The 12,047-nt window shown below is 46.5% G+C and overlaps 1 protein-coding gene across 6 annotated transcripts in view; it reads left to right on the forward strand.

Annotated features, from left to right (window-relative positions):
• Window positions 1-2,449: 2,449 nt before the first annotated feature.
• LOC100393869 (uncharacterized) overlaps window positions 2,450-12,047 on the forward strand; it is a 53,034-nt gene continuing 43,436 nt past the window's right edge. For all 6 annotated transcript variants that reach the window (XM_078361940.1, XM_078361942.1, XM_054249733.2 and 3 more), the window contains exon 1: window positions 2,450-2,611. The gene's annotated coding sequence lies outside the window, so the exon portion shown is untranslated. The remainder of the gene's footprint in view (window positions 2,612-12,047) is intronic.

The following is a 12,047-nucleotide window of genomic DNA, read 5'->3' on the forward strand; positions in this document are numbered from 1 at the left end:
AAGCCTTTTCTTCAACACGTTCTGGTGGCTCCAAAACCACAAGCTATTGGGACTGTGGCTCACGCCTGTAATCCCAGCACTATGGGAGGCAGGTGGATCACCTGCCTGGGAGCTCCAGACCAGTCTGACCAACATGGAGAAACCCCGTCTCTACTAAAAATACAAAATTAGCCGGGCACGGTGGTGCATGCCTGTAATCCCAGTTGCTTGGGAGGCTGAGGCAGGAGTATTCCTTGAACCCAGGAGTCGAAAGTTGTGGTAAACTGGGATTACAGGCATGAGCCACTTCACCAAGCCAAGTTTTGTATTTTGTGAAGTGAAACTAGTTCCTGCTTCAACTGATTGCTCTCCCCTGCAACCTTCAACCATTGTTCCTGTTCAGTCTTGTGAAAATTTCACCCCTAGACATTAGGTTTCTCAAGACCCCCACCCCTGTCACCATGTAATTTATCTCACCCTCTCTCTGCTTATAACCAATAACCCCCACTCTTATGATCATGCCTGTTTGTTATAGACGACCCCTACCCTTGTGGCCATGCATCCCTTCCTTTCCCTAAAATAGATTTCCCACTTTTAACTAACAATTTTCCCCAACCTATATAACCAGCCCCCTTTCTTTTTTTTTTAAATAAAGATTGGGTTTCACCATGATGGCCAGGCTGGTCTTGAACTCCTGACCACAGGTGATCCACCCATCTCAGCCTACCAAAGTGCTAGGATTACAGGTGTGAGCCACTGTGCCTGGCTAACCAGCCCCTTTTCTTACTCCCCTTGCCTAACTCCTTTTTCGGACTTGGCCTGCTTGCACCCAAGCATGAAATAGAATGGCCTCATTGTCCACACAAAGCCTGCCTGGTGGTCTCTTTATGGGAGTGAGGCACCTAACAGTGCTGCTGGATGTGAGTGATGGAAAGGGGGCAGCATATTTGTCATAGGAGATTATGAGCTGACCAGATCCCTTTTGACAGCCCCCCAGGACAAGTGGGGGCTGGTGCTGCATTGAATGATGCCCCCTAGAAAATGCGTTTGCACTGGCTTAATAAATATGCAATGCAGAGGCCTACACGAAGACACATGAACGGCGTATGCAAACATCAGCTTGCAGCTGGGAAACAGGTGCCTCTCAGGCCCCACATTCTCCCCAGCAAGTGTGGAATGTGTCCATGCCCATGAGTGTATAGATTTGTCCTTCTTAACTTGTACACAATTCCAGGTCAGTTCTGAGTGAATGACGTGTAGATGGGATTGCTCAGGTTTCTCAGGTCATTTGTATGTTTCATATTATGGCTGCTGTTTTGCTGCTACTACCCGCAGTCCCAACCTGGTTCGAAGTTCAGGATTTAGGTCAAAAAGATGGAGGGCTTTCTTGGGTTATGGAATGGGACGTCGAGATCTGTGGTACTGCTGGCAGTTTGGGTACCCTTGACTTTTGTGGCAGGATGAGAGGGGCAGTGGTTTTAATGGTGATTGACCTGGCCTGGTTGTAGCTCTGGGTGATGAAAAGGGAGTCAGCAGTGGTGGTCTCCCAGCATTCATGTGCTCAGGTCTGGCCTGCCTGCCCTCAGGCCCAGCAAAGGCACCACCACAGGCACAATTACCCTGAGAATAGCTGCTTCACACAGAATGTTTGAGGAGCCTTTTAAGATGAATACATTTGGCCAACATAATTCATGCTTATCCATTCCCAGCCCCTGCTGTCCCTGCCATTCCTTTTTTTTTTTTTTTTTTTTTGGTTGGGGGGGAACGGAGTTTCACTCTTGTTACCCAGGCTGGAGTGCAATGGCGTGATCTCGGCTCACCACAACCTCCGCCTCCTGGGTTCAAGCGATTCTCCTACCTCAGTCTCCCGAGTAGCTGGGATTACAGGCGCGCGCCAACATGCCCAGCTAATATTTTTAGTGGAGACGGGGTTTCACCATGTTGAACAGGATGATCTCGATCTCTAGACCTCGTAATCCACCAGCCTCGGCCTCCCAAAGTGCTGGGATTACAGGCGTGAGCCACCGCGCCCGGCTGTCGCTGCCATTCCTAATGGCCATCTGATGATATGGTCAGCAGTAGGGTACAACATGGTGAGAGAGGGGCTCAGGGATGGGATGAAGTTCCTTCCTGCATTATCAAAATGATTAAAAAGTTGTTAAAAAGGTGTCCAATTTTTTTTTTTTACCTTTAAATAGCTACTAAGATGTATTATACAAGCCGACCCAAGTAAGAGAAAGAGCAAGGGCATTTCAAGCCTCAGCTCGCTTCTTGATTAGCTGTAATTCTCTGGGAACATGACTGCCTGTTTGAGCCTTTTTCCCGTCCGTAAAATGCGCTAATGTTAGGGAGGGTGCGGCCAGGAGGTGGGTCTTGAAGGTTTATCCAATCGTGGCGCAGGCGCGGGTACCGCCCCATTAGTCGCCCAATTGGAGAGGAGGGCGTGGCTTCCCGCATTTGGCTGGGCCTTAGTCTCTCGCTCCCGCCAGAGCTTGGGATCCGTCTTCACCGTTCTGCGTCCTCCACCTCTGGAGCCTCCAGTGACTTTGTCACAGCCTCTGTTGCCCTGTGATCTGCAGGTCCTGGGAGAGGCACAGCTAAGATGCCAGGACATCCTGGAAGCTGGGAAACGGTGGGTGTGCTGGGTTGGACATCCCGACAGGGGAGAGCCGGCTGTGAAACCGTCTGGACCCGCCTCCACACAGTCCGCTTTCCAGTGGCCGACCTGAGTCCCCGCTGGCGCAGCTCCGCCCCAGGCCCCTCTGGCCGCAAGATGGCGGCTGGGCCCGCAGCCCCGCGTCCCGCCTGTCCCTGCGCGGCGCCCTGTCTGGAGCTCTCTGGGCAGCTCCGCACCCGCTTCCCCGAGTATTTCCCAGATTGTTCATGGATGACAGGCGGGTCATCAGGGCAGAATTCCCACTCTGTGTGGGTGGGAGGGGCTGCGGTTCGTGGGGTCTTCAGTCTTTCCTGATCATTATTGTGTTTTTTTTTTTGTTTTTTTTTTTTTTTGTGAGACGGAGTCTCGCTCTTGTCGCCCAGGTTGGAGTGCAGTGGCGCGATCTTGGCTCACTGCCACCTCCGACTGCCGGGTTCAAGAGATTCTCGTGCCTCAGCCTCCGGAGTATCTGGGATTACAGGCACCCGCCACCGCGCCCGGCTAATTTTTTGTATTTTTAGGCGAGACAGGGTTTCACAATGTTGGCCAGGCTGGTTTTGAACTCCTAACCTCAGGTGATCTGCCTGCCTCGGCCTCCCAAAGAGTTGTCATTACAGGCGTGAGCCACCGCTCCCCGCCATAAAGAAATTTCTGTACCATCCTTTTAATATTTATTCATTGCATTTTCTCATTAGAGCCTATTATTGATTGTAATGCATTTCTCTGCGAAATTTTGCTGCCATTCATTTAATGCCAATGATTCAGAATGCCTGCTTTGCATGAGTACACGCAGCTAACAACTGTAGATATCCAAAGAATTATTTTTTATAGTCTATCTATGTTGTATTCAGCATTTTATGCATTAAAATCTTTCTTGGCCAGGCGTGGTGGCTCATTCCTGTAATCCCAGCACTTTGGGTGGCCAAGGTGGGTGGATCACCTAAGGTCAGGAGTTGGAGACCAGTGAAACCCTGTCTATACTAAAAAAACATAGCCAGGCCTGTTGGTGGGTGCCTGTAATCCCAACTACTTGGGAGGCTGAGTCAGGAGCATTTCAGTAGGCGGAGGTTGCAGTGAGCTGCAATTGTGCCACTGCACTTCCAGCTTGGATATATTGTTGTATATAATCTATACAGCAAACCCCCATGACACAAGTTTACCTATGTCACCAACCTGCACTTTTACCCTTGAACTTAAAAGTTTTTAGAAAGACCTATTTGTACATTTAAAGAGGAATCATTGAGTATTTTTCAAAGATAGTCTTGTTTATAAAACATAATCTTTCACTTGTCCAGTAGATACTCTTCATATATAGATTGATTGATTGATTCATTCATTGGGGACAGACACTGTCTCCCAGCCTGGAGTGCCGCGGTGCAATCTCATCTTCTGCAACCTTTGCCGCCCAGGTTCAAGTGATTCTCCTGCCTCTGCCTCCTGAGTAGGTGGGATTATGTCCATGCCGCAACACCTGGCTAATTTTTTATTAGTAGTAAAGACGGGGTTTCACCATGTTGGCAAGGCTCACCAGCCCAGATTCACAATGCCCAGCCAGAAGCTCTAACTTAATTTGATCCCATTTGTTAATTTTTGCTTTTGTTGCAATTGCTTTGGCATCTTTGTCATGAAGTCTTTGCCTGTGCCTATATCCTGAATGGTATTGCCTAGGTTGTCTTTCAAGTTTGGTTTTTGTTTTTTTTTTTTTTTTTTTTTTTTCTGGAGATGGAGTTTCACTCTTGTTCCCCAGGCTGGAGTGCATGGCAAGATCTCCACTCACCGCAACCTCCGGGTCCTAGGTTCAAGTGATTCTTCTGTCTTAGCCTCCCAAGTAGCTGGGATTACAGGTTCCTGCCTCTGCGCCCAGCTAATTTTTGTATTTTCAGTAGAGACAGGGTTTCACCATGTTGGCCAGGCTGGTCTTGAACTCCTGACCTCAGGTGATCTGTCGCCTCAGCCTCTGAAAATGCTGGGATTATAGGTGTGAGCCACCATGCCCAGCCCTCCATTTAAGTCTTTAATCCATCTTGAGTTAATTTTTGTATTTAGTGTAAGGAAGGGGTCCAGGTTCAATTTCTAGTCAGCTGGTTCTCCCAGTACAATTTATTGAAAATTCTTTCCCCATTGCTTCTTTTTGTCAGCTTTGTCAAAGGTCATATGGTTGTAGGTGTGAGGCTTGATTTCCGGCCCTCTATTCTATTCCATAGATCTGTTTCTGTTCTCGTACCAGTACCATGCTGTTCTGGTTACTGTAGCTCTGTAGTATAGCTGGAAGTTGAGTAGCAAGATGCCTCCAGCTTTGTTTTTCTTTTTTTTAGGGAGGATGGAGTTTTGCTGTTGTTACTTTGGCTGTAGTGCAATGGCATGATCTCGGCTCTCTGCGACCTCCACTTCCTGGGTCCAAGCGATCCTCCTGCCTTGGCCTCCTGAATAGCTGGGATTACAGGCATGCACCACCATGCCTGGCTAATTTTATATTTTTAGTAGCGACGGGGTTTCTCCATATTGGTCAGGCTGGTCTTGAACTCTCTACCTCAGGTGATCCACTTGCCTCGGCCTCCCAAAATGCTGGGATTACAGGTGTGAGTCACCATGCCCAGCCAGCTTTATTATTTTTGCTCAGGATTGCCTTGGCTATTTAGGCTCTTTTGGTTTCCTTTTTTTCTTTCCATTGCCCAGGATGAAGTGCAATGGCATGGTCTTGGCTCATTGACAACCTCTACCTTTCGTGTTCAAGTGATTCTCCTGCCTCAGCCTCCTGAGTAGCTGGGCTAACAGATGCCCACTACCATGCCCTGTTAATTTTTGTATTTTTAGTAGAAACGAGGTTTCATCCTGTTGCCCAGGCTGGCTGGAACTCTTGACCTTGTAATCTGTCTGCCTCGCCCTTCCAAAGTGCTGGGATTATAGGTGTCAGCCTCCATGCCTGGCCTCCGGCTCTTTTGGCTTCATATAAATTTAAAAATTATTCTTTTAAATTCTGTGAGAATGTTAGTGATTGTTTATGGGGAATAGCATTGAATGTATAAATTGCTTTGGGCAGTATGGCCATTTTAATGATACTGATTCTTTCTATTCATGAGCATGGAATGTATTTTAATCTGTTGGTGTCATTTCTGATTTCTTTGAGCAGTGCTTTGTAGTTCTCCTTGAGAACCTTCACCTCCGTAGTTAGCTGTATTGCTAGGTATTTTACTCTTTTTGAGGCAATTGTGAATGTGAGTTCATTCATGATTTGGCTCTCAGCTTGACTGTTGTTTGAGTATAGGAATGCTAGTAATTTTTGCACATTGATTTTGCATTCTGAGACTTTGCCTAAGTTTTTTATCAGTTTAAGGAGCTTTTGGACTGAGACTATGGGGCGTTCTAGATATACGATTATGTAACCTACTAACAGAGATGGGTTGATTTCCTTTCTTAGTATTTGGATGCCCTTTATTTCCTTCTCTTTCCTGACTACCCAGACCACAACTCCCAGTAGTTTGCTGAATAGGAGGGATTAGAGATGACACCCTTGTATCATTCTGGTTTTCAAGGAGAATGCTTCCAGCTTTATCCCATTCAGTATCATGTTGGCTGTGGGTTTGTCATAGATAGCTCTTATTATTTTGAGTTTTTTTTCCTTAATACCTAGATTATTGAGAGTTTTGTTTTGTTTTGAGACAGAGTCTCGCTCTGTCACCAGGTGCCAACCTGGAGTGCACTGGCACAATCTTGGTTCACTGCAACCTCCACCTCCCGGGTTCAAGCAATTCTCCTGCCTCAGCCTCCTGAGTAGCTGGGACTACAGGCGTGCGCCACCATGCCCAGCTAATTTTTGTATTTTTTTAGTAAAGACGGGGTTTCACCATGTTGGCCAGGATGGTCTGGATCTCTTGACCTCATGATCCACCCGTCTCGGCCTCCCAAAGTGCTGGAATTACAGGCATGAGCCACTGCGCCCGGCCTATTGAGAGTTTTTAACATGAATAGATGTTGAATTTTAATGAAAGTCTTTTCTGTTTTTTTTTTTTCTGTGTTTTTGTTTTTGAGACAGTTTCGCTTTTGTTACCCAGGCTGGAGTGCAATGGCGTGATCTCGGCCCACTGCAACCTCCACCTCCTGGGTTCAAGCAATTCTCCTGCCTTGGCCTCCGGAATAGCTGGGACTACAGGCGCGTGCCACCATGCCCAGCTAATTTTTGTATTTTTAGTAGAGAAGGGGTTTCACCTTGTTGACCAGGATGGTCTTGACCTATTGACCTTGTGATCCACCTGCCTTGGCCTCCCAAAGTGCTGGGATTATAGGCTTGAGCCACCGCGCCTGGCCGATGAAAGTGTTTTCTGAATCTATTGTAATGATCATGTGGATTTTGTTCCTAGTTCTGTTTCTGTAATGAATTGTATTTATTTATTTGGGTATTTTGACCCAGACTTGCATCCCTGAGATGAAGCCCACCTGAGCATGGTGGATACGTTTTTTGATTTGCTACTGAATTTGCTTTGCTAGTATTTTTTTGGAAGATTTTTGCCTCAATGTTCATCGAGGATATTGACATGAAGCTTTCTTTTTTGTTGTCACTTTTTCAGGTTTTTATGTCAAGATGGTCCTAGCCTCATAGAATGAGTTTAGGGAAAAGTCCCTTCTCTTCCATTTGGAATAGTTTCAGTAGGAACGGTACCAGCTCTTCTTTGGAAGAATTCAGCTGTAAATCCATCTGGTCCTGGACTTTTATTGATTCGTAGGCTGTTTATTACTGCCTCAATTTCAGAACTCATTATTGTTCTGTTCAGGGATTCAGTTTCTTCCTGCTTCAGTCTTGACAGGGTGTACGCTTCCAGGAATTTATCCATTTCTTTGAGATTTCCTAGTTTCTGTGCATCGAGTTGTTCATAATATTCTCTGGTGTTTGTCTGTATTTCTGTGGGGTCAGTGGTAATATCCCCCTTATTGTTTCTTATTGTGTTTATTTTTATGACTCCATCTTAGCTGTAAACTCCAACCTGGCTTCCCCTCCCTACCACAGTCCCTTTGGGTGCATAACTGGGCCACACTGACACTGTGCTTATGTCACGCTGACTCTGTGCTTATCCTACCATATAACCAATGTAACTACATCCTGCTTGGCAAGCACACCTTCTATATGTGTAACTCTCTTTGAACCCCCCCTTGGTGATTGTTTGAAAATACCCTTAGCAACCAACAATCCTGGGAACCTCCTCCCCCCTGGTTACTAGCTAACTTGCCTCTTCTGCTTCTGTAAAATTCCACTTCAGCTAGGCTCTTACTCCCCTACCTAAATCAAGGTATAAAGGGAAATCCAGCCCCTTCCTTGGGGCCGAGAGAACTTTGAGCATTAGCCGTCACAGGCTAATTAAAAGGACTCTTAATTTGAAACTCAGTGTGTGGCGCATTCCTTCTAACTGGCCTGGATGTTAGAATTTGAATCTTCTCCCTTTTCTTTTTTGTTAGTCCAGCTAGTGGTGTTTTTAGTTATTTTATTTTATTTTATTTTTTTCAAAAATCCAGCTCCTGAATTTGTTGGTCTTTTGAATATGTATTCTTGTCACTATTTTGTTCAGTGCAGCTCTGATTTGGGTTATTTCTTGTTTTCTGCTGGCTTTGGGATTTGTTTGCTCTTGGTCCTTTAGTCCTTTTAGTTGTGACATTAGGTTGTTAACTTGAGATCTTTCTAACTTTTTGCTGTGAGGCTTTAGTGCCAGAATGTAGTGAGATCAGATGTATTAAGGAAGGCCAGGAGTGATGGCTCATGCCTGTAATCCTACACTTTGGGAGGCCAACACAGGAGAATCACTTGAGCCCAGGAGTTTGGGACCATGCAGGGAAACGTGGAAAACCCGTCTGTACTGAAAATACAAAAATGAGCCGGGCGTGCTGGCGCACACCTGTGATTTCAGCTACTTGGTAGGCTGAGGTGGGAGAATCATCTAAGCCTGGGGAGGTTGAGGCTGCATGAAGCCATGATGGTGCCACTGCACTCTACTCTGGTGACAGAGTGAGACCCTGTCCTAAACAAATAAGCAAGCGACATATTTTATGCCCTTCTCAGGGTAGGAAACAAAATTAACTATATACAGTATTTTAAAATTAAAATTTTATTTTTAAATTTTTTCTTTTTTTTTTTTTTTGAGATGGAGACTCACTCTGTTGTTAGGCTGGAGTGCAATGGTGCGGTCTCCACTCACTGCAGTCACTACCTCCTGGGTTTAACTGATTTTCCTGCCTCAGCCAACTAAGTAGCTGATAGCACAGGCGCCCGTACCACACTCGGCTAATTTTTGTATTTTTAGTAGAGATGCGGTTTCACCATGTTGGCCAGGCTGGTCTCGAATGCCTGACCTTGTGACCTGTCTGCCTCAGCCTCACAAAAGTGCTGAGATTACAGGTGTGGGATACGTCACCCAATTTTTAAAATTATAATCTACTTATTTATGTATTTTGAGATGAGGTTATAAAACTGGCTAATTTTTGTGTTTTTGCTTCAGATGTAGTTTTACCATCTTGCCCAGGCTGGTCTTGAACCCCTAGGCTCAAGCAATCCGCCTTAGTCTCCTGAAGTACTGGGATTACAGGCGTGATTCACTGTCTGGCCGTGATTTTTTTTTTTCTAATTGCTTTTCTTTCTGAGAGTTTCATGGTAAAGAGTTTGGTTTGTTTAAATTCATTCTAAATAGACATTTAGGATGTCAGCTTCTGGCCTCATGGACTCTGAGGTTACAAGTCCCCTGGTCTATCACAGGACCATACACGTAAGAAAGAAAAAAATCAGCTGGGCATGATGGCTAATGCCTGTAATCCCAACACTTTGGAAGCCTGAAGCCGGCAGATCACCTGAGGCCAGAAGTTTGAGACCAGCCTGACCAACGTGGTGAAACCCCGGCTCTACTAATAATGATAAATGAGCCGAGCCGGGAGAGGTGGTGCGTGCCTGTAATCCCAGCTACTCAGAAGGTTGAGGCACCAGAATCGCTTGAAGCTGGGAGGCGGAGGTTGCAGTGAGCCGAGATCGTGCCACTGCACTCCAGCCTGAGCGACAGAGCAAGACTCCATCTCAACAAATCATAACATTTATAAGTAATTTTGTTTATTTTATTATTTTTTTCCTATTTTAATTTAATTTTTTTTTTTTAAGAGATGGGGTTTCTCCAAGTTAGCCAGGCTGGTCCCAAACTCCTGACCTCAAGTGATCCGTCCACCTCGGCCTCCCAAAGTGCTGGGATTACAGGCGTGAACCACCGCGCCTGGCCTTTGTTTATTTTATTTTATTTTATTTTTTGTCTTGTTTTTTTCCTTTTTGTGGAGAACGGGGTCTCGCTATATTGCCCAGGCAGGTTTCAGACTCCTGGGCTCAAGCTGCCCTCCCGCCTCTGTCTCCCTAAGAGCTGGGGATTACAGGCGTGAGCCACAGCGCCCAGTAGTAATTTTGTTACATTGAAATATAGTTATGTACCAGAAACCCAGGTCTCACAGAGGAAAGAAAGCACTGGCCGCCTGTGCAGACTGCGGCAGCTGTCTTCTCTACCTTCCCCACCTTAAAGTAGCTTTCTCCCTTGTTGCCTAGAAAATCACCTCCCTGATTATGATTTTTCTTTGATCAGTATATGCACGCGCGCACACACACACACACACACACAGACACACACACACGTTTACACACACTTTTTTCCCCTTCTTTCCAGGCTGACCATTGCGTGGGTGGTCCTTGGTCGCCACCTAGCGACCGTGTAGCGGTACAGCCCTCCAGAGGCCGCCTGGGTTGAAGGCACAGCGTGTGGCCCACGGGAGCCCCCGCCTTCCTGGAGTTCTCTTGTTCTCCGGAGCTCCAGCGGCAGCTGCCGAGAGAGGGACAGTCCCCGCTGTGAGCTGGGCAGAGCTCGGGAGTCCCGCAGCCTTCAGCAGAACTGTCCCAATGGTGCCGGAGTTCTGTCGCGTCCCTTGTGAGTCAGAGCTCAGCTGTGCAGGGCAGTGGAGGAGAGGCTGTCTCCGCGCTCTCGGGATGAGCCCAGTGTGGGGCTGCCCGGGCTGGTCCCCGGCTCACCGCAGCTGCAGAGGCGCCACCCACGGGACCCACCAGGCATGATGCAGGGTTCCAGGGACACCCAACAGGATGACGGCTCAGGCGCCCTTCACCTTCCCGGGGTCAACCAGGTCATCCTCCCATTTTGGCCTCCAGAGTAGCTGCAGCTCTGAGGATCTGTTTTTCAGTCTTAGGTTTTTTTTTTTCCTACCCTCGCTTTGGTTTGTTTCCACAGTCCATTGGGGTATTGTTTCTTCTTTGGTTTGTTTTTTCTCTCTCTCATGCTCCTTCGTCACAGTGAAGTTGCTGTCGTTTTAAATGTCTGTCTTCTTTTATATACATGTGTATACAAATGAATATATACCTTTATATAGACATAAATATATATATTGCATGAGGTCTTCTCACTCTGTCACCCAGGCTGAAGTGCAGGTGTGTAATCATGGCTCACTGAAGCCTGGACCTCCTTGGGCTGAGGACCCTCCCGTCTCAGCTCCCCTTGTAGCTGGTACTACAGTCACTTGCCACCACGCTGCCTCTTTATTTTGTAATTTTTACTTTTTATTTTTGTAGAGACATGGTTCTGTTATGTTTCTCAGGCTGGTCTTCAACTCCTGTGCTCAAGCAATCCACCAGCCCTGACCTCCCAAAGTGCTGGGATTACGGGCATGAGCCATCCTGCCTGGCTATCTATCTATCTATCTATCAGTCATCTATCTACCTGTCATATATCTCCGTCTCTCTGGCTCTATCTATCTATCTATCTGGCTGGCTCTGTCTGTCTTTCTGGTCTATCTACCGATCATTTTTTTTAGTAGATATGTAATCTTGCTATGTTGTCCAGACTCTGGATATGTTGTTTTTTGTTTTTGTTTTTGTTTTTGAGACAGAGTCTCACTCTGTCGTGCAGGCTGGAGTTCAATGGTGTGCTCTCGGCTCATGGCAACCTCTGCCTCCCAGGTTCAAGCAATTCTCCTGCCTTAGCCTCCCAGGTAGCTGTGATTACAGGTGCACACCACCACGCTGGCTAATTTTTGTATTTTTAGGTAGAGACAGGGTTTCATCATGTTGGTCAGGCAGGCTAGTCTTGAACCCCTGACCTCGTGATCCACCGCCTCAGCCTCCCAAAGTGCTGTGATTACAGGTGTGAGCCACCGTGTCCAATTTATGTATTTCTTTTTTTAAGTTTAATTATTATTATTTAATAAAGATATCATCTCATCACGTTGCCCCCAGGATAGTCTTTGGACTCCTGGATTTCAGGTATCCTACGTGGCCTCCCTCAGTTTTGGGATTACAGGTGTGAGCACTGTACATGGTCTGGTCATATTTTTGATGTGTTGATTCTTTCCAAATCAGGTGCATAATCTCATATCTGAACATTCCCACTATATGACT

This window comes from Callithrix jacchus, chromosome 22, assembly GCF_049354715.1.
Source record: "Callithrix jacchus isolate 240 chromosome 22, calJac240_pri, whole genome shotgun sequence".
Taxonomy (NCBI): domain Eukaryota; kingdom Metazoa; phylum Chordata; class Mammalia; order Primates; family Cebidae; genus Callithrix; species Callithrix jacchus.